Source organism: Sus scrofa, chromosome 16 (assembly GCF_000003025.6).
Source record: "Sus scrofa isolate TJ Tabasco breed Duroc chromosome 16, Sscrofa11.1, whole genome shotgun sequence".
Taxonomy (NCBI): Eukaryota; Metazoa; Chordata; class Mammalia; order Artiodactyla; family Suidae; genus Sus; species Sus scrofa.
Genome location: NC_010458.4, coordinates 66,426,858 through 66,447,336, shown reverse-complemented (window position 1 = coordinate 66,447,336; position 20,479 = coordinate 66,426,858). Strand labels below are relative to the sequence as shown.

The window sequence follows — 20,479 nt, the reverse complement described above, 5'->3', positions numbered from 1 at the left end:
GATGAGTGCATCTGAAGTTCCTTATAACTTGGTGGCTTTGGGGCACTTTCATCTTCTAAGCTAATGGATCAAGGTTTGATCTATTCGACTTAAAATACCTAAAATAATTTTGGAGAATCACAGAGCCAGGTAACATGGGAACAGGTTAAACCAGTCTGCCCTTGTGAAGGGCCTGCTGCCTACCTGCACCAACCCAGAGCAGATGGTGGGGTCCGTCCTGCTTTTCTGTGCTTTCTCAATAGCGCATGTCTAAGCCCCTGAATGGCTATGCCCAGAGCTTCTCAATGCTCCTGTCACAGTCAAGCCCAGGACCAACCAGGGTCCTGTCATGCCCCTGTGGCTCAGCTATGCCCTAAATCTTAGCAAAGGGATGAGCTAAAAAGTGTCAAAGACCCTGTCTTAGGGTAAGTCATTCAAGGGTTTTCTTTTACTGGTGGATGTGTCCAAATGGAAAACCAGGGATGAGTACCTTTGAAGCATCTTATGGAACTGAAATAACCAGAGCCAGCAAATCAGGTTCTCTGGTAGAGAGGGAAGACCCTGGCCACACAGAAGGAAGCACTAGCAACCCTGAATTTCAGATGGACACAAAAATAACCTAATTTCTATCCAGTGTTTGGTAAGGGGGGAAACAGTTTTTCATCTGTGAACCACCTCCGCAGGCAAGTTTCTCCCTTTTTAAGGCCACAAGGCAGCAGAAAGATACTTCTTAAGGAGGTCATGATTGAGAAGGAAAAGCTAGAGGACTGTCCGTCATTGAGCTGGCTAAATTATCATTCCCAGAGAAGCCAGATCCTGGTGCTCTTCACAGGAAAGAGAAGGTCATAAAAGTCCCATTTGCTTGGAGATTTTGAAAAAGGAACTCCATTCCTATAAAGCAACTGAGTTCAGCCTTTGGATTCTTTTTTTTTTTTTTTAATTTGGTTCTGTTTGGTTTTTCTCTGGGTTTGGGTGTGATATTAAGAAGAGCTTTTTAGTTTTGTTTTGAATAACATCAATCCTTGCACACTCTATGCAAAAATTTTGTAAGCATTGCAATAATGCTATGGATTACAAGGAACTATTTTAACTTTATTACACTTTCTGTATAAAAAAATTTGTATTTAATATTATTTCAACTGCAGTCTTGTAAAGTATATTAATAAAAATAATGATTGGTAAGAAGGAAAGCACCCTTGTCCACTTCTTCAGGGAATTCCACCCTCACATTTGATAAATCAGTTACTCCTGTTGACTCTGCCACAGAAAAAAATTTTTGGATTATCTTCTCTTCTGCATCTCTTTGATCCGTAGCCTAAGATGTTAGTTAAGCCACAGTGGTCTTTAGGAAGAGATTCATGCAGGCTGCTTTATAAAAGAGGGCTTATTATCAGGAAATACGTGGCGTGGAACTGGGGAGACCCCAGGACCTGGAGGTCAAGGGAATAATCACCCACCACTGCTCTCCTAAAGACCTGCAGAAGCTGTTTTTGCCAGAGTTTACCATTTTCCTCTCTAAATCAGTGAGGAAGCCAGTCTGCTTGGTCTCTATGAGGTAAAACATTTTTAGTCAGGCTGCTTCAGCATTCCTGGCCAGCCTTTGGATGAGCCACCATTAAGCCAACTGTCTATCCCTGGTCCAGTATTCATCCTCTTCTGAAGAATGCCTTAACCCTGATCCCCTAGATGGGGACAGTTTATGAGAGAAAGGTATCGTGGTAGAACACGCCACAGTCAATCCTTTATTGTGAGCCCCTCACTTCTCCTGGCCTTCGACAATGCCAAGTTTTTGCACATACTATTCCATCCACCTAGAATGCCCTTCCATGTAGCACCACCTTGTCACAGGTTATCATCCCTCAGGATCCCATTCCCATAGCATCTTTTCTCTGTAGCCCTTATCGTTCTTCCTTGAACCCCTACCAACCCGATAATTTGTTCTGACTTCTTTTCTAATCCTACATTGGCCTATGATTCACCTGTTTACATAACAGCCTGGGATCTTAGAATGCTTCTATTCATTTTTAGCATTTGTAAAGGAATAATGACATATCTGAACAGATTCTCATAATTATATTGTAAGGCAGTGAGGTTATTTCTTTGTCTAGGAAAATCTAAGACTAGTTTACCTATCCAATACATGACAGAAGCCGTGTGCAGTCCCAACTACCCTTTCCTTGTAGGCTACATCCTGTCAAATTTACCTTCTAACTGCAAATGACACAAGCAACATTACAGAATCCTCAAAAGGTAAAAGGTTATAATAAAAGTTTTATTCATAGGCAAGGTGAAACTTTGAAAATGCAGTAATTTTATTACCTGGTTTCCCTTTGGGGGGAAAACTTACAAAAAAAAAAAAAAAAAACCAAAAAAACAAAAAACCTACATCAAAAAAAATGAAATCAGAGAAATCACCATTCACATGACCTGACGCATTTGTGAACAGCATATTATAGCACAACTGAAATGATAAACACTCATGAGAGGCAAAGGCTGTTGCTGATGAGTCAAACTAACTGACATCATTGTTGATGCAGAATTAGAAAGCAGATGAAATACCAGGTAGCTACAAAAAGTTCTATTTGTTTTCTTCCCTGGGAGGAATTTTTTTTAAGTGGCCAATAGGAATAAATTAGCAACTTTTACATTTCTTCCAACTTGACTCCTTTTAAAAAGATGTAATGGAGTTCCTGTTGTGGCTCAGTAGTAACAAAACCAACAAGGATTCAGGAAGATGCAGGTTCAATCCCTGGCCTCACTCAGTGGTTTAAGGATCTGGCATTGCCCTGAGCTGTGGTGTAAGTCACAGATGCAGCTCAGATCTGGTGTTGCTGTGGCTCTGGTGTAGGCCAGCAGCTGTAGCTCTGATTTGACTCCTAGCCTGGGAACCTCCAAATGCCACGAAATACGGTGAAGCCCTAAAATGCAAAAAAAAAAAAAAAAAAAAAAAAAAAAGTAAAAACTCTGTAGTTCAATTAGCAACCAAGGCCCACTTCATCAGAGGAAAAGATCCCAGGATAAAGATGTGAGGAATGGGGGTTAGAGTGCAGAGAAACAAACCATTTCAGAAAGAACTTGTGAACAGCAAGTATGAATAAGCTTCTCCAGTGAGGTCTAATGGCAGGTTGGTTTTAGTTTGTGAATGCCAAATTTTAAGAATCTTCAATAGCACTGAACACTTGCCCTTGAGAATCAATTTACAGTCCCCAGCGAAGACCCTAATGACCCATCAATGGAGAGACAGCGGATCACCCCTTGAGACTCACTGGCACAAGTAAATAAACCTAACGATACAATCCTTGTCAGACAGTTCATGGAAACGCCTACTAGAATTTAAAATGGGCATATGAGATGTAAGAATAAAATCTTCCCAACTGTGGGTGGGATATTTTAACAGGAAGTAAGCACTTTGGAAAGTCAAAACTTAAGAGATATTAAATGAAGGAAGAAACTATAAAACCATTTGTTTCAACCTATTAAAAGACCAAGTCAAGAGTTGCATTCAAAAACTTGGTGGGGGAGTTCCTGTCCTGGTTCTGCTGTAAGGAACCTGACTAGTACCTGTGAGGCTGTGGATTTGATCCCTGGCCCCGCTCAGATGTTGCCATGAGCTGGGGCGTACACTGGCAGCTACAGCTCCGATCTGACCCCTAGCCTGAGAACTTCCACATGCCCCAGGTGTGGCCCTAAAAAAAAGACCAAAAGAAAAAAAACAAACTGGTGGGCAAAAATTACCCTATTAAAAACTTGAATAAAAAGAAAAACAGTACTTTACAGTAGATTTCATGGCAAAAATTGTTAGGAGAGCTGAAGATTAACAATGTATAATGATGAAGATCCTGTCTTGGTGATTATACATAATTAAATTATTATAAAGAACAGGTGAAAAATAAAACCCCAAAACCCAAACTTTGAAATATAAGAATAAGGTTGACAAAAATAACTGAAATGGGCAATTTTTAATTATTCTTTTTTATAATGTACAAATTGGAAAAGCTTAAAAAAAATCATATGTACATAACACACACACATCCACCCCTACACACGGCATCCAAGAAACTTCTCTGTCCTATGATCGTACAAAAATAATCTCAAAATGAAAACATTAAAAAAACTTTTCAGGAGTTCCTGTCATGGCTCTGCAATAATGAACCCGGCAAATATCCATGAGGACGCAGATTCGATCCCTAGCCTGGCTCAGTGGGTTGGGAGTCTGGCGTTATGGTGAGCTGTGTTGTGGGTCACAGACAGGGCTCAGATCCTGCATTGCTGAGGCTGTGGTGTAGGCTGGCAGCTTCAGCTCGACTTTGAGCCTTAGCCTGGGACATTCCATATGCCATGGCTATGGCCCTAAAAAGCAAAAAAATAAGAAAATAAAGATAAAATGAAAAAATCTTATCAGAAAGTAGTACTGAAAGTAGAAATGGATGATATGTTTTACATTAACATAAAAACTTGGGAATTTCAGATTTGAAAAAAATTCCCTATTCCCTAAATAATGTGTTATTTGAGAAAGGAACCCAATTTAAAGAATTTAAAACACCACAAATTATGCATTTTGACCACAGCAGTCTTCTGTGATGATGCAAGCATTTAAACTTATTCGAGAAAAATGAATAAAGCATTCAGCTTAAGATTCTAAAATAATCAACAAAAGAACAAAAATCAACAGTAAATATAAGATGGCATAAATAATTCTAGATTCTACATTTTAAAAAATAGAAAACAAAAATCGAAGACAAAACTATTGATAAATATTGAAAAACATGAGAGCAAGATTGAGACACACATATAAAATTTTAAATGTTATAGCAACATGTTATTTCCTTATAAGAAAAATGGAAAACCTTGATGATGTACAATTTATTAAATTAGCCCAAATTAACCCAAAGTAAAGTTAATGCTTATTTCTTAAATAAAATAGTTTTATTTAGAAAATTCTATTCAAGATATACTTTTCTAATATTAATTTACTCACATATTTTATATATAATGCACATGTATATATTTATTCATAAAGAAAACCTATCATGACATCTGCTATGCTAAAAATTGTAAAAAAATTTTGAAAGAGATAAATATAAAATGAAGAGAATGATGCTTAGACTAAAGTTGATAAAGATTTTGTCTTCCTTAAAGTTAATTTATACATTTAACAAAATTCCAACAGAAATTTTCTGGGAAGTAAATAAAATAATTCTAAATTATTAGAAACAATTTTTTAAGTCAAGGAATTTTCCATACAAAAAGCCACCTAAAGGATGCCAAGCTAACAGACTATTTAGAAGCACAAAATAGCAATAAAGATGATAGCAATGTTTCAAAAACACAAATACAGATCAAATGCACTTGGCATTATTTCCCTTCCAAGAAAACACCCTCTCCCTTGTCTGACTTACCCCCTCCTCACTCTCTAAGATCTGGTTCACACATCTTTTCTCTCAGACCATTTCTCTGACTTGCTGTCTGGATGGACCAAGCAGCGCTTTCTCTGGTCTCTCAGGGAACCCTGAACATACCTCTCTAGCAACTTATGTTGCACGGAAGCAACCTATAAATTCTTCTGCTCATGCTAGTAGAATTTGGGCTCAAGAACAAAAGCACAGCTTCTTCATCACTTCACCACCTAGGCCCAGCCAAGGGCCAGGGACCCAAATAGAAATGGCTGAACAGAATAGAAAACCCAGAAACAGACTCATGAGAATTTAAGAATGTGTCTTCCATCAATGCATCATTTCAGTCTACCACTGATTCTTAAGCCCTCCCAAAATGGACAGCAGGAAAAAGATGGTGATATCCACACTCATTCAGCTCATGGGTGGGCAATCTTGACAAGGAAACCAACAGCTGCAGAGATGAAATAAGCAATAATGAGCTTATTTAATAAGCTCATTATAATAATAATAGTAATGAGTACATGGTGCCAGGGAGGCAGGTGGCTGGAATGCCCTTGCAAACCAATAGAAAAGCTACTGATTTTTTGATCATTACTTGGAAAACTGATCAGTAACTTTTTGGTGAAGGTAGGAAGGGGAAGCTTCATATTTCTACCTTAAAATACCTCCAGTGAGTCAGAGTTAAATATCTTTGTCCATCTGTATCTATTCAGCGTGTGTCTCTTGTAAATGACTAACACATACCCCTTGCCCTTGGATATCTCAAGAGGCTAGTGAAGTGGACAGAGATCCAAAAAGGCCAATTACAGCATAATGCGGAAGAGCTGTGTGAAATATTAAAAAAAAAAATAGGAAATTGACCAGCAACCTATCTATGATTTGAGGAAAACTGACAAAAGTAATCACCAAGGGGAAAAATAACATAGGCAGTTCTCTAGGTTCTTGCTTCCCCTACACTATACCACACCACACACAGATAACTCTTTCAAAAAGAGTAAAATAATAGCAGTAAATAAGAGAAATGGCAGGAGTTCCCACTGTGGCTCAGAGGTAAAGAACCTGACTAGTATCCACGTGTGTGCAATTCCTGGCCTTGCTCAGTGGGTTAAGGATTGGCATTGCTGTGGCTGGGGTGTAGGCCAGCAGCTGCAGCTCCAATTTGATCCCTAGTCTGGGAACTTCCAAATGCCAAAGGTGAGGCCCTAAAAAGCAAAAAAATCCCAGAAAAATGGCAAAAAAAAAAGTGCTTTTAGGAACTCAAGCAAATTAATAAGAAAACCATTAAAGCATCACTAAGTAAATAAATAGTAAGCATTCAATCCACACAAACAAAAACATGCATCCTTTCATCGTTTCTAAGTCAGTGGATGATGTAATGGAGAATAGTCACTTTTCAAGAAAAACAAGATTTTCCTCCCTTTCCTATGAGAAAGGAAAGGTGAGCTAATGCACATCCATACACTAGTGCAGTGAACACTGGTGTATGTGTTCAAAAGTAACCGGCTAATATTTTTAAAGAGTCATAAAATGTTCATACCCTTTGACACAGCTCTTCCATCTTCAAAATTCATTCTAGCAACAATATTTAAATAGGAAAAAGTGGCTATCCAAAGTGATAAACATTGAAGTAGGATTTAAAGATGGGAAAAATTAGCAGCACTACCTGACCAATTGAAAGGGAAGGCTAATTAGGTCATGGTTAGTTCAACTTTATGGAATATTATGCTGTCTTTAAAAAGGGTTGTGAGGATTTTAATAGAGTAAGGCAAAATATAATGCTGAGTGTGTGAAATGATGTGCAGACCTGAATCAAGACTTATATGGAAACTGAATGAAGCAAGCTGATTTATTTCGATGGTGGTATTGAGGTACATTTTTCTTATTATCATTCTTGAGTTTAAGTTTGTATAATAAACCTTTTTTCAAAAAAAACTAGTACCTGCTCTTTTTCTATATAAAAGACTTAATAACACATACTTTGACTCCATAAATAATCTCTAAGGAAACTGTATAGACCCAAAATTGTTTACTATAGTGTTTTTTGTTTTGTTTTGTTTTTAATTTTGGAAATTGTCTTTTCCCCATAATAGGGGCAGTTGGTAAATAAACCATGGCACAATCAATGCAATATTATAAACATTAAAATAATTTTGGAAACCATAGGACAACGTCACATTTAAAATAAGTCAAAAAGGAGTTCCCATCGTAGTTCAGCAAAAACGAATCTGACTAGGATCCATGAGGATGCAGGTTTGATCCCTGGTCTCACTCAGTGGCTTAAGGATCCCACATTGCCATGAGCTATGGTGTAGGTTGAAGACATGGCTCGGATCTCGTGTTGCTGTGGCTGTGGTGTAGGCTGGCAGCTGTAGCTCCAATTCAACTCCTAGCCGGGAAACCTCCATAGGCCACAGGCGCAGCCCTAAAAACACAAAAATAAGTAAATTAAATAAGTCAAAAAGACTTACAATTCCATGAAAGCTCGTTGCAGCTGTACGAAAAAAATATAAATGTATTGTTAAGGATGAAAAGGAAGGACTGATCATTTTAAGTTATGTTATTAAGGCACTATAAGTATGGTTGCCTATTTCTGTTTTCCTAAACTTTCTTAAGTATAGTGACTTTGTGATCACTAATTTTGGCAAATGAAGTCACTGCCAAGCTTAGTCCCCAAAAAATGTTAATTTTCAATTTTAAGTCCATTTATTGCAGTCTACCAAAGGGTCAAATTTGAAAAGACCTCTGAACACAGAGAATACCCAGGGATTGAAGGTGGTCTCTCCATCCATTTCACAGAAGAATGAGGTCTTTGAAAATGTCCTTCTGGTCCCTGTGATGGTTACAAAGCTCTACTTCAGGTTTAACATCAAAGAAGAGACCACACATCTAAGCTCTCTTTGGGCACCAGGGTTGTAAGAATTTGCCCACCCTACTGGACTTCAAGGAAGGACCAGGTGAGGAAGGCCCCAACCCTCCACCCTTTTAAGAGACCTGGAGAACTCAAAGAAAACTTTTACCACAACTTGGAATTTGACAGTAAGAATTGATGTAGTCCAGCCTTGGACACTCTTTCTAATCAAAGGTATCTGCATTTACTCTCATCCCTCAAACTTCCTCAATTTCTTCCCACCTCCACACTCTAGGTTCTGTCAAGTTAGACCTTTTATTCTCTAATTTTGAGTGGTTTCATACATCTGGAATCCATTTCTCCCATGATTTCTAGGCTTCATACTCCACTTCCCTCAGCTCCCATGATACTATAATTCATGATTCCTCCTTCAACATCTGACATCTTCTCTCTAGCAAAGACGCCAAAATCCACCAAGGTCCTTAGAACCGAAAAATTAATCCCTTCTCCAGTACTAGACAGTTACCCCAGGGGTTCTTCTCTACTCTTTAAAAGCTAATTACCAATGAAATATTGTTTTCTGACCCCACTAGTTTATATTCCTTAGTCTTTCCCTCTCTAGCCAAATGAGTATTCTTCAAGAAAATTATGTTCCTTAATAAGAAAAAAGCTTAACATAGATTGATGGGTACAAACACTGAGGAAGGGCATTGGTTTGCTGTCAAATAGGCCTGTGTCTTTGGCCAGTTTCCCTCATCAAGAATGCCAGTAAATTCTGATCTCAACAGTCTGCATTCCTAAAACCTCCATCCATCCCCACTCGGAAAAAGAAACGAAAGAAAAGCTTTAGTTTTCTGTAACGTGGTGTGTACACTTTACTCTTTTCTTTGAAAAAAGAAATAGTCCTTCTCTTGAGTCTCTTCCTTTTTTTCCCTGGATCTTGCTACATTTTTCCTACCAGCATATTCAGATCTCCCCTGTAACACATGCAGACCCAAACTGATCTCTGGAGCCTGCCCACCTCAAGAATATTCACCACTTAAATTCCTGAGAACAGTCGATAGTCAATTCTTTAATTTGCCTGTACTCCCCAATCTGTTTCTGGTGCCACGGTCTAATATGATACTGATCTCTAAAAAGGTCACCATGTACCTCCTGGTGTCAAATCAGTAGGTTTTCCAGTCGCTATTTCTCCATTTTGACTCCATCTACTTCTAGTCCACACTCCAACAGTGTGGTAGTGGCTACACAGAGCCATATACCCATCCTAGTTCCTTCCAGAAACACAGGTGGCTCAGGCACCCGGTCTGCCTTCATGACATCCACATGACTCCAGAAATATGAACTTATCAATAAGTAATGCATACAACAAAGCTAAGCACTCACAAATCCTTAGTCTTTGGTTTCCATTCTGGTAAAAATTTGGTGATTTTACCGTATCCCAGCCAGATCTCTGACATGGGCTTCAAAATTTGCATTACTGATTTTATTCCTCTGACAGCTCTGCCAAGACTCTGATAGTTACAAACACATTTCCACAGAGAAACAGAAAGGGCCCACACCCAGCTCCTTCCACCACAATGGTAAGTTTATACCACCAGACAACTTTTCCTCATATCTTCTCCTTGGCACCTTTGACTATATTTCTTCTGTCTCTTTCCCCAGCCCCTGGACATCAATCTTTCTTTCTACAATAAGCACAGCTGGCAAAAAGGCAGGGACCTTTCTTTTATGCTTCTTTTTTTTTTCCTGCCTCTGCCCAATAGGGTCTTCACATGAATTGTCAAAAATCCTTTTAAGCTATCCCACTTAATTGTCACAGTACATTTATAAAATAAGCAGGAAGTGCATTTCATCTTGTTAATGGGGAAAGTGAGTCCCAGAAAGACTTAATGACTATCCAAGTGTATATACCCAGCAGAAGCAGATCTAGATCAGTGCATTTATATTTATTGAGCACCAACTGTGTGAGAGGGGCTTCAAAGCCAAGTGCTATTGTTTCCTGTCTAGCATTAGTTACTTACATGACTGTGACAAGCCTGCCTCCTTTCTCTGTAAAACAAAGGTGTCCATTGATCTCCACTAGTCCTCCTACCTGGTGATTTCACATAGGGCTGCGTAAACTATTCATCATCTGAGCGACCAATTCTGAATGGGACAGAACTAGGTCATCCATTCGCTAGCCAAAGAGTTAATGAGTATGTGCTAAATCCTTGCCATGCTTCAAGCTGTCTGGGGGTTATAATAAACAAGGCAGGCATGGTCTCCATCATCTCAGAGTTTACAATCTAGTAGGAAGGGGCAATGTGAAAATATGCAATGAAATAAACTCCTCCCTGAGTAAGGTGACATCTGAGATGAGATTTGATGAGAAGAAGTCAGGCATGCAAAATAACTAGGAGAAGAGCATTCCAGCAGAGGAAACAGAAAGTTCTTAGAAAAGTGTGGCAGGTCATTATTTTCATTACTTAGAAAGACTGAACATTCAAGTGCTGTGCTTTTCCTCATTTTCTTCTGTGAATTAGACATATGGAATGTAATTATTGTTTTTTACCTGCTGAAAGAGTGTGAATATCATCCTTCCCTCTAAGAAGACAGGTACTAAGGCTGGCTTCTATAATTGACCATCAAGGACTGTAATGAAAAATACACAGGATATAGGGAGTGTGTCTGAGGCGAACAAGAAGGGCGAGTACAGAGATGTTGTGAGGTTGATAATGAGACAGAAGTTCGAGGTCACTAGTAGCAGACATTTCACACTACACCATTCCAGGGAGGGGCCAAAATTTCCAAAACCAAATTATGTCATACTAAAGATTGAAGCCTGGGTCCCAAGGACCAGAACCAGCACTTCAGCAGAGACTCCTGCGCTTCAACATCCACTTAAGATGATGTATTGAGTTTACATTTTAACACCTGTACTCAATCCAAACACATGCCCAAGTTAAATATAAAAATATAAAAAGTAGTAAGTGGACTCTACAACAGGTTATACAGTGTAATGCAGAAACTGATGAAAATTCAAAGCATGTGAGATTAAAGTTTTGGAGTTTCTAATCTCAGGACCAGCAGACAGAGGTTACCTGAGAGCAATACACTCACTGCTTAAAAATTGGGAAGAAAGGCTGAAAGAAGAAAAGAAAAGCCTGCAGTTGACAGCTGTCTGCCTAATAGGTAATCAGAAGCTCCCTGCCTACAGCATAAAGAGAAAGCATAAAGATAAGCCTCATTACAAGCACCTGGAATTATCAAAAATTCCCCAAATGTTGCCCTGGGGGAAAAGATTTAGCAAGAATATAAAACCTATTTCTGGACTCAGGGCTTTGGGAGGTCCTAGACAACTCAGATTAAAAAAAATCATTTCAGTCAGAGAAAATCACCACAACAAAAATCTGAAACTAAGAGAGAAAAAATTTGAAACATGAATAAACCAAATACTAAGATGGGCAAGCAATAAGTCAACAATTTTAAAAGTTTGTCCAGATGAACCTAACATTTTAAAATAGTCTGGAAAAGACTTTCATAAAAGCAGTTATCTTCAAAATTAAAACATTCTTAAAATATAAAAACAGATATGAAGCAAAAAAAAGAAAAGACTTCTATGAAAGTGTCGGGTAGAACATTTGGAAATAAAAATTAGTCACTGATTGAAGTAAACAGTTAATGGAAAACTCTGGAATGGATACAGTCAAAAAGAGAATCAGTAAATTTGACATTACTATTAAAGACTTAAGCTAGGGTGCAGCATGAAAAGGAGTAATTCTTGAAGTATTAAGAGAGATGGATGGAGATGGAGGTTGAAAGGGACCAATATATGTCTAATTGGAGTGTCAGAACAATAGAATGTATATTGAAGAAGGAATATTTAAAAAAATATATGTACACTAAGGATTTTCTAGAATAAAAGATAAATAAGATTAATAAATTTTAACATGTACTCAGAATACTGAGCAAGATAAAGAAAATAAACTTATAAAGAGACATTTAAATAAAACTCAGATATCCCATACAAGAGAAAATTTTAAGAACTATCTGAGAAGGGAAAAAAATGTTATAACCCACAAGAAGATAACAATAATCAGTTTGTATGATTTAAAGTTTTGGTAGAAAACAATTATCAGGATAAAATGGTTTACGCAATTAAGCTATCATTAGATATAGATCAAGAGAAAATTAATGTACACATGCTATATACACTATATGTGTATTATGTATATACAAATACATAATATATACATTATGTGTATGCATGCGCGCACACACACACATATGACAGAGATAATGGAAACCTCTAAAAGGCCTCTGTGGAAAAACTACCAAATTATAAACTCAAAGAAGGAGAAAAATTACCATAGGAGAAAAAAGGCATGAAAGTAGGGAAAAAATGAACAAGGAATAGATAATTTCATTACAAAATGGCTATTGGATTCATATCAACATTTCTCTTAACAAAATATAAAAATGAATAGGAAGCTCTTGAGAAGATGTTCAGTATCATTAGTCATTTGGGAAATACAGACCAAAAACCACAATGAGATACCATTCCACACCAAATGAAATGGCTACAGCCAACAGGCAATCCAAGTGTCGGTAAGGAGCTGGAGAAACTGGAACCCTCGCACGTTGCTGATAGGATGGCACCTTGGAAAGCACTTTGTTTATCAAAGTATTAACCACAGAGTTACTGTATGACTGAGTCAGCAGTAGGATCAACCCAAATGTCTATCAACTGACCAATGGAAAAAATTCATGTGGTATGTATTCATGCAATGGAATAGTATTTGGCAGTAAAATGGAATGAACCACTGATATATGCTACAACATGGATGAATGTTGATAAAAATTATGCTAAATTTAAGAAGCAAGACACAAAAAGCCACATACCACATGATTCCATTTATATGAAAAGTCCAGAATAGGCAAATCTGTTAGTAACAGAAGTCAGTCAGTGGTTGACAGGGGTTGGGGGAAAAGTGAATCAAGAGTAATTGCTAATGTATATGGAATTTCTTTTTGGGGTAATTAAAATATTCCAGAATTAGATGATGGTGATGGTTGCACAGCTCTGTGAATGTACGAAATGTATAACCTGTACACTTCAAAAGTGTGAATTTTGTGCTTTGTGATTTCTCTCTCAATAAAATTATTATTAAAAATTTTGAGGGTGGCTGGCTATAGGTAAAACAGTGTCTATGTAGAAATGTATAAATCTTAATGGCATGTAACAGAAGAAAAGAAAGCCAAAAATCTAAATATCTAAGCATCTACCTCAAGAAGTTAAAATAAGAACAGTAAATCGGGGAGTTTCCATTGCGGCACAGCAGAAATGAATCCAACTAGTATCCTTGAGGATGTGGGTTCGACTCCTAGCCTGGCTCAGTGGGTCAGGGATCCAGTGTTGCTGTGGTGAGCTGTAGGTTGCAGATGCGTCTTGATCCTGCACTGCTGTGGCTCTGATTCAACCCCTAGCCTGGGAACTTCCATATGCTGTGGATGCGGCCCTAAAAACAAACAAACAAAAAAAAGGCAAACAGCAATTTAAACTTAAGGAAAAAGGTAAAAACAAAAATAAAGAAGTAGAATGCAAATACAGAGAAAAATCTTAAAAGTTATTTCTTTAAAAAGATTAATAAATTATAATCTCATAAAATTAATTGAGAGAAAACACAAATTAACAATATTTAAAGAAAAAGTAATTACTATAGAGTCTTCAGACATGAAAAACTTCATAAGACGATATTATGAATGACTTTATACCAATAAATTAGACTCTCTGAATGAAAAGAGAAATTCCTCAAAAATGCAATCTACCAAAGCTGACAAAAAGAAATTCTGAAAGAAATTGAATCCATTATTTTAAAACTTCCTACCAAGAAGTCTCAGTGAATTCTTCTAAACTTCTAAGGGAGAAATAACTTCAATATTTTTTAGAACTTTCTAGAAAATATTAGTTATAGGAAGGTATTTCATTCTTTTATGAGGTCAGCACACTATTTTCAATATATAAGAAAGACTGTACAAGAAAAATAATCACAGACCAATCTCTATCATGATATTAGATGCAAAAATTCTTAGCAAAATGTTTATAATTCTATGGCACCATAAGCAATAAAAGATAAATCAGACTTTATCAAAATTTAAAATATTTATGCAAAAGACTCTATCAAGAAAGTAGCAAGACAACCCAAAGAATAAGAAGAAATGTTTATAAGTCATATATCTGACAAGGGCCTAGTATCTAGAATTATAAGGAAAACCTACAGCTCAAAAACAAACCACCAATGTTATTTTTAAGTGGGTTAAACACTTGAATATACATTTCTCCAAGAAAATAATAAAATCACCAATAAGCACATAAAAAGATGCTCAACATTATAGCCATTAAGGATATACAAATTAAAACCGCAATGAAATACCACTGCATACCCACGAAAATGACCATGCTCAAAGAAACAGAAAATGACAAATCTAGCTGGGGAGATCTTGGCACCCTCCTACATGGTTCAAGGGAATGTAAAATGGTACAGCCACTGTCAAAAACAGTTTGGCAGTTCCATATTACCTTAAATATATCCTTACCATATGACTAAGCAATTCCGATCCTAGGTATCTACTAAAAAGAATTAAAGAAGTGTTCAAATAAAAATTGTACCGCAAAAAGTGATAGTATCATTATTCACAATAGCCAAAAGATAGAAACAACATAAGTGCCAATCAAAAATGAATGGAGAAGAAAAATGCAGTAGATGCCAACAATAGAATATTACATAGCCATCAAAAACTTGGATAGAGGAGTTCCCATCATGGCTCAGTGGTTAAGGAATCCGACTAGGAACCATGAGGTTGCGGGTTCGGTCCCTGTGCTTGCTCAGTGGGTTAACGATCTGGCGTTGCCGTGAGCTGTGGTGTAGGTTGCAGATGCGGCTTGGATCCCGCGTTGCTGTGGCTCTGGCGTAGGCCGGTGGCTACAGCTCGGATTCGACCCCTAGCCTGGGAACCTCCATATGCCGCGGGAGTGGCCCAAGAAATAGCAAAAACAAACAAACAAACAAAAAAAAAACTTGGATAGATAGTGCTACGTGGATGGACCTTGAAAATGGTATGTTAAATGGAAGAAGCTGGTCACAAAGAAACATACATTTTATGATTTCATTTACATGAAATGTTCAAATAGATTCATATGGCCATAAAGTAGACAATGGTTTTCAAGGAGTGAAAGAGAAGGGGGAATAGAATGTGACTGTTTCATGGGTTCAGGGTTTCCTTCTGGGGTGGTGAAAATGTTCTGAAGCTAGATAGTGGTGATGCTCGCACAACATTGTAAATGCATTAAATGCTGCTAAATTTTATATTTTAAAATGGTATAAATGGTAAAGTTTACATTATATTAAGTGCACCTCAATTTTAAAAAGCAAATTGATTCTAGTGATACATGAAAATGCAAATATCAAGATCAGATGGAGTTAATCCAGGTGTAAAAAAAAGTGCTTTAACAATTAAAAAGAAACCAATGTAACTCACCAAACTAACTTTAAAAAAAAGAGGAGAAAGGGAGAGAGAGAGAAAGCATTTGATTATTCAATAGGTTACAAAAAATAATTTCAAAGTAAATTTTTGATAAAGTTGGTAAGAAAGTTCAGCAAGTTTCCTGGATACATGATTACAAAATAAAAATGAATGTTCTCTATATTAGCAAAAGAAAATTAGAAAATTTAATAGGACGAACTATCCCATTTAACATGATAACAGATCTGGGAATTACTTAAATATAAATCTCGCCAAAAATATAGTAATCCTATCTGAAGAAAATGACCAAATGTTATCACAGAACATAAGAATCTGAATAAATGGAGAGTTATTCCTTGTTAGTACAGGGGTAGATTCAATATCATGGCATAGGCAATTTTTCCCAAAGTAATCTATTCATTCTCAATGTACTTTTGATAAAAATCCTAGAGTTTGTCATGGAACTTGATAAGGTGATACTAAAATTTGTAGATTAAGGAGCCAAGAATATCTAAAAGAGTTGTGAAGAATAGTAAGTCAGAAGAACTCTACCTTGCAGGGAGAAAAAGTTACTACGAAGCCATTACAAATAAAATAGGGCTTGGAGTTCCTCTCCTGGCTCAGCAGAAAGTTTACAAATCTGACTAGTATCCATGAGGACGCAGTTTCCATCCCCGGCCTTGCTCAGAGAGTTAAGGATCTGGCATTGCCATGAGCTGTAGGGTAGACCCACGGCTACAGCTGATTCAGCCCCTAGTCTGGGAACCTCCATATGCCACGGGGGCAGCCCTAAAAAAAAATCAATAAATAAAAATAAATAGGGCTTTATTGAGCCAGAGATAGGCAAGTAGACCCGTGGAACAGAACAGAGAGCCCAGAAGCAAATCCATACATCTATGAAAATTGGACTATGACAAAACTGACATTACAAGCTGGTGAGAAAAGATGGTTTACTTAGTAAATGATGCTGGGGAGACTGTTTCCTGTATGGAAAAATAGAATCAAATTACATTTACACCTCAGAACACTTCCATATATATACATATATACATACACACACATAAACATACACACATATATATTTAGTTCTTTTATTAAAGTATAGTTGATTTATAGCATTGTGTCAATTTCTTCTGTACAGCAGTGACCCAGTCATACTTATATATACATTCTCTTTCTCATATTATCTTCCATCATGTTCTATCGCAAGTGATTAGTGTGCTATACAGCAGGACTTCATTGCTTATCCACTGAACTATATTTTAAATGGATGAAAATCTGAATGGGAACAGCAAACACATTTAGCAGAAACGATCAGAATATGGTTTTTCCTTCAACAGGATAAAAGAGATTTCTTAAATAATGGTAACAACAAAACACTTGCAAATCAATTCATTTAAAATTTAAAACTTCTATGTAACAAATAATTTCCAAAATAAAGTAAAAAGACAAGCCACAGACTGAAAAGAGATATTAAAAAGTATTTACTCAACAAAAAACTGGTATCAAGATTATGTGAGCAACTCGTAAATTAAAAGGTAAAAGACAATTCAACAGGTAAAAAGAAAGTGAGCAAAGGAAACACAGGAGAGAAGAAACTGTCAGGACCAGTACAAACAGGAGCAGGTTCTCCAACCACACTTGCTATGCAAGAAATGCAAATTCAATCTACAAATAATAGTATCACCTAGTTCGCAGACTGGCTCTGTTACTGTCATGTGTCATAGGAAATACGACAATAATAGAGGTGAACAAGGGTGAGTTCTCATACACGGGCAGGGATAAGCAATGTGATACAGTCACCTTGGGGAAACAAGCTGCAATAGATCACGAGGCTGTGGACATGACTGTCCTTTAGCATAGCAAACCTGCTGCTGGGCATACATCCAACACAAAACTGCACACATCACAATAAGACGTGCACAAAGACATTTACTAAGTGTGGGTTTGTCCTAGGAAAACAGAAGAGGAGAAAATCCAACTACTCTTCAGAAAGACAGTGTTTTTATGCAATGAGAATACTACACAGCAGTTAAAAATGACAGACCTTCAATTGAACATCCCAAAACGGGCTGAGCAAAAAGTAAGGATGATTTATATAAGATGAAAATGTGAAATTAAAACTTTTAAGTACACTAAAGAATACCATTGGCCATTTTTGAATACCTACTTATGTTTTTAAAAGAATAAAAATATGGATAGTTGGATAGTAAGTATTTTCACCAATTTTAGGATTATGGTTACTTCTGGTCAGGAAGATGAAAAGTGAGCTTGAACTATATTTTTATGGTTTGGTTTCTTTTTCTTCTTCCTTTTTCTTTTTAGGGCTACACACACAGCATGTGGAAGTTCCCAGGCTAAGGGTTGAATTGGAGCTACAGCTGCCGGGCTAACCCACAGCCACAGCAACATGGGATCTGAGCTGCATCTGTAACCTAAACTACAGTTCATGGTAATGCTGGATCCCCAATCCTCTGAGCAAGGCCAGAGATTGAACCTGCATCTTCATGGATACTAGTCAGATTTTTTTCTGCTGCACCACATTGGGAGCTCCCTAGTTTGCACCAGATTTAGTCCTAGAGGTGTTTCTAACCAAACTAATGAAATAGCTAAAGCAAAGACAACAAAATATTAAGATTTGCTAAGTCTAGATGGATATTTGTTACATAAGCCTTTGACCTTTAGAGAAAAGTTTGAAATGTTTCATAAAAGTATTTTTTTAAAAAGTTCCCCATATGTTAGCAATGTACTGATTTTCAAGTTCCCTTGTTTTTGTCAGCATGAGAGGAACACAGCCTCAGAATTGCAATTAGATTAAGTAATATCTTTAAGCTATTTGTTACAGAACTATATTACAGACTCTATGCCTACTACACAAGCCTATCATGGGAATAGGAAATAGACAGCAACTCACAGTGAAAATACACCAGATTCAGTCCTAAAGGGGTTTGTGACAACTTCTCAGTGATAAAGCTAGAAGCCATAACAAGGTCCAGCATCCGGGGGAAAAAAAAATGATCGTGGTACAACGATACACAACAATATTCTACACACTAATTAAAAACCACATTTTTTTAGACATGTGAATGACATGACACAGGAGCAAATCTTGCAACTTTATGTGGAAAATTAACTGATAAATATATGATGTGAAATTAATGTGTTTCCATGGTTTTAAATTATTTTAAACCATGGAAACACATTAAAAGAAAAAACATCTTAGAAAGATCCCTCAAGCTCTTCATGGGTTTTTTTCTTTCTAATTCACTGTTCTAGTTTCCCAAACTATTTCAAATGTGCATTTATCCTTTTTACATTTAGAAGTAAATCCATTAGAGACATTTAAATGGAAAAGAGCAACATACTTGGAAATATTATCAAGTGGTTTCGAGAAATGTAGAAAGAAATGATAGCTGATGAAAGGCACTTTTCTACACCTTGGATGTTAACTGGTATTTGCTCTTCTTATAGGACTCATGCTGCTTCTACCTAAAGTTTTAATCTTGATAAGAAACGATAGCATGCTTCTTTACCTAGACATTAGGATGCACAGCCTGGAGCATCACTCTCTATTCTGGTAAAGAAAACACTTCTCTTGTCTTATCGTCGTAGAAACGCTAACCAAGCTTCCCAGTTGGATTCTGGCACTTGGAATTTTTCAGTATTAAAAAATTTAGCACTTGGAAATGTGAGAATGTTATTCTTTAAACGAAGAAAATGGAAACTTAAAAATTTAATTAGCTAAGAGTTGTGTTCCCTCTCCGCAGCTGATCTCTTAGGAATATATAGGAAAAGAGAAAAGTAAGGAACCAAGGATAACGAAGAGCAGTGGGGGAGGGTGCAGGGGTGGGCGGCGGGTTGTGCAAAGGACATCAGCTATGATAATTCAAATGCTCTCCACAGCCACTGGTTACACATGCAAGTCAGAGGCTACAGCCAATATTTCATTTAAAATTAATAAGAGGGAGTTCCCGTTGTGGCTCAGTGGTTAATGAATCTGACTAGGAACCATGAGGTTGTGGGTTCAATCCCTGGCCTTGCTCAGTGGGTTAAGGATCCAGCGTTGCCGTGAGCTGTGGTGTAGGTTGTAGACACGGCTCGGATCCCGCGTTGCTGTGGCTCTGGTGTAGGCCAGCAGCTACAGCTCCAATTAGACCCCTAGCCTGGGAACCTTCATATGCCGCGGGAGCAGCCCAAGAAATTGCAAAAAGAAAAAATAAAAAATAAATTTAATTAATAAGAGGAAGTTCCCATTGTGGCACAGTTTGACTAGTATCTGTGAAGATGTGGATTCAATTCTTGGCCTGGCTTGGTAGGTTAAGGATCTGACATTGCCATGAGCAGTGGTGTAGGTCACAGACACGGCTCAAATCCTTGCATTGCTGTGGCTATGGCATAGGCCAACAGCTACAGCTCTGATTCAACCCCTAGCCTGGGAATTTCCGTATACTGCTCATGTGGCCCTAAAAAACAGCTAAGCAAAGCAAAATAAAATACAATAATAAAATAATAAAATAGCAATAAACCTACAATAGAGAGAATCAAGAAAGCAAAAAAAAAAAAATAAGAGAAAGAGGGCATCACACAGGGATTAAGAAGTAGATTAGAAGTCAGTTCATATTGGGGTGGTTATGACCAGGAGACCCATTTGAACACTGGGTCTCCATTTCCTCACGTGTAAAATGGAACTGTAACCATCACAAAGTGAACGCGCAATTATTTCTGGTCTGTCCAACACTGATGCTTTGAG

At 37.3% G+C, this 20,479-nt stretch overlaps 1 long non-coding RNA gene across 1 annotated transcript in view; it reads right to left on the bottom strand.

Annotated features, from left to right (window-relative positions):
- The window catches only part of LOC110257242, a 155,249-nt gene that overhangs the window by 2,871 nt on the left and 131,899 nt on the right, over nucleotides 1-20,479 (bottom strand). The gene's annotated exons all lie outside the window — the stretch shown is intronic.